Source organism: Anomalospiza imberbis, chromosome 4 (assembly GCF_031753505.1).
Source record: "Anomalospiza imberbis isolate Cuckoo-Finch-1a 21T00152 chromosome 4, ASM3175350v1, whole genome shotgun sequence".
In the NCBI taxonomy this organism is placed as follows: Eukaryota; Metazoa; Chordata; class Aves; order Passeriformes; family Viduidae; genus Anomalospiza; species Anomalospiza imberbis.
This window is the reverse complement of record NC_089684.1, coordinates 44,195,587-44,198,297: the sequence shown is the minus strand read 5'-3', so window position 1 is coordinate 44,198,297 and position 2,711 is coordinate 44,195,587.

Sequence of the window (2,711 nt, the reverse complement as noted above, 5' to 3'; positions counted from 1 at the left end):
TAGGAAGGAAGACTCTTTAGACAGTTAAAAAACACAGAGCCCAAGCTAATGCCTCTGGAAAATGTACTACTGGTCTGTGAAAGTCCTTATCAAAGGACCCTTGGTTTTCTTGGTCTGACTGATAAGCTAAGCAACCTTTCACTTCTTGTTTAAAAGAATCTCAATTTAAAGTAAGCTCCTTTCCTGCCAAGGAGTCTACTTTTTGGTTCCTTGCCAGGAAAGGCTGCCCACATTTACACAATACCACCCAAGCTTCATTATTTTGCACGGGGGAAGCCTTTTTTCCCTTTAAGACATTCCAATTAACCTCTTTCCATACTGCTGCCAACATGAAAGTCTAAAGTTAGGGGGAAAAGGTCACTCTCCCTCACTTCCCAGATTTATCTAAGAATCAAGGGACTGAAGATCTGTCACTACAGGCTGTATTCTGAGGCTCTTCCTCTTTACAACTGCTACCATTTTTTAGAAAACAATGTACAGGCTACTCAGATCTCTTGAAAATGGATTAAATTGACACTAAATGATGGAAAATTGCAAATAATTGTATTTTTTCTTGCTGATTTGCCATAGAGAGAAGACTTATTTAAATTACTTTTTTGTGTGTGTACATATGTGCTTCCTTAGTGTGTTTTTGCTGTTCAATTCTAACAAAAATTGGCGAATAGGTGGAGATCTCCAAGATGCAATTTCCTTGTTAAGAAGATTTTGTTCCTGCAAATTTTGCCGTCTAAGCAGTAGGTTAAGGAGAAGACTATCCAAGGGGCCTAAAAGAAAAGTTGCAACATCAGCCTCACAGGGAAAAAAAAAATCCTTCAAATTTCATCAGCGAAATACCCGAATTACTTCTTCCATTATATAATTGAAGTCCTTATATTTTATTGAAGCAATGTCATCACATGCACAGGAACGTTTCCTAAGCAAAAAATACAAAGATTTGCTTTTGACTGTACAGGTACATGTTGAACAATGATTCTGAATTACAAGCCAAAAGTGCTCAGTGTGATGTAGCTAGACCAGATTATCCCTAAAATACTTGTCAGAATGTTTCCTTAAGTCCTGTGCTACAGCAGAACACTTAAGCACATGAGGAACCTGAAACATCTACAATCCCATATAAATGCTCCTATTTTTTTAGCTTCTCAGGTGCTTCACAGGGAGATTTGTGTGCAAAACATTTGAATTCAAAGTGTAAATAAGCAGAAAATGGGAAAAAAAGAATGATTTAACTGTTAACCATTTTTAAAGACACTGCCTAAAAGATACAAAGGGTTTGAGATCAAACAAAAGAATTCAAGGTTTGTGACCAGCATCTGACACCTGTCAGATCTGAAAGGCAAGAGCTAGACCTGCAAACAACACTGATAAACTCAGGATCCACGAGGCTGTACAGGTGCTTCAGGACTGAACTACCTGCACTGAAAAGAAAAAGGCTCCTCCATCAGCCTTGTAGATGAAGGAAAGCAAAACAAATACTAATAACAACCCTGTTTAGTTTTTTTATTAAGAATTATCCCAGGAGCAAAACAACAGGGAAAATGCCCATCAAAATCTTACTGATTTTATACTGTCCTAGGGATTTCCCAATTAATCTGGGACTCCAAACTGATAAGCTCCTTTTTAATAATTTGTTGGACATTTTTTGAGCTTCTTTTTTGAATTTTAATACTGATTAAAATTTTTTCATAGAATTGAATTTAAGTTTAGGGTTACAACCAAGCAAGAAGGAGCAGAAAGAAAAATGAAATCTAAGCCTGAGTGTTGAGAATATTCTACTGCCTAAAGTTCTGAGAAAATGTACAGCTACCTTCCCAGAAAATTAGTTTTCATCATGTAAGAGCAAAGCTGACTTGCTTTTTCTGCACCAGTACAATATGCTCTACCCTTTCCAATAGGATACTCAGGGTATAATTCCAGTGTTGGGTGAAGTCCAAGCCGTGAAAAAGGTTTTACCACAAGAAATTTGGTGCTAAGACTGTGACTTGAAAATCCTGAGTTGAAACCACTGTTTTTTTGTGCAGTAGCTAAGGGCTGTGAGTGAAGGAGTCTTGGTAGGCCTGATTTTTGAAGATTAAACTTTACAGTTTCCCATTTAAATGGACACAGAAAGATACTGGGCTGGTATTGTCTTTAAAATAAATATGTAGAAATCAGAGCCTGACTTTATTATCCAATATTCTCTGCTTCTCACCAAACTAAAGATTATTTCAAGTACATGATTTCAAAGTGGGGGGGGGGGGTGATGCAGTTGTTTCTGCCCTTTGGAGCTATACAGTCACTCAATTATCAGGACACATACAGCCATGGATAGACTGGAACAGTGCCAATACAGCAGCAGTGGTGGCTGGAATTAGTTTGAAATTAGATAGGGATAGTTGTCTGAAGCTGGAAGAAGCAAACAAGAAAAAGAGGAATCTTGCCAAAGTGTTAAGAATCTTGTACCTCGGGTTACTTATTTCGGTGAAGGAGGCAAAAACCTTGCAGTCAGAGGCCTGGCTCCCTCCTCAGTGCTGCAGTCCCAAATCAGTAACTCCCTCTCTCCCCGCTCCTCACTCACCTGCTTCCTACTTGGCTCAGCAGCCCAAGTGTTCCAAGGATGACCTGCTGACATGCTTCCCACACCACAGACTGGGAAACCACAAAGTGTCTGGATGCATGAGTGAGACACTGAGATTCTTACCTGCTGCCTTGTTCCAGTCTCTGCGTGACTTCCC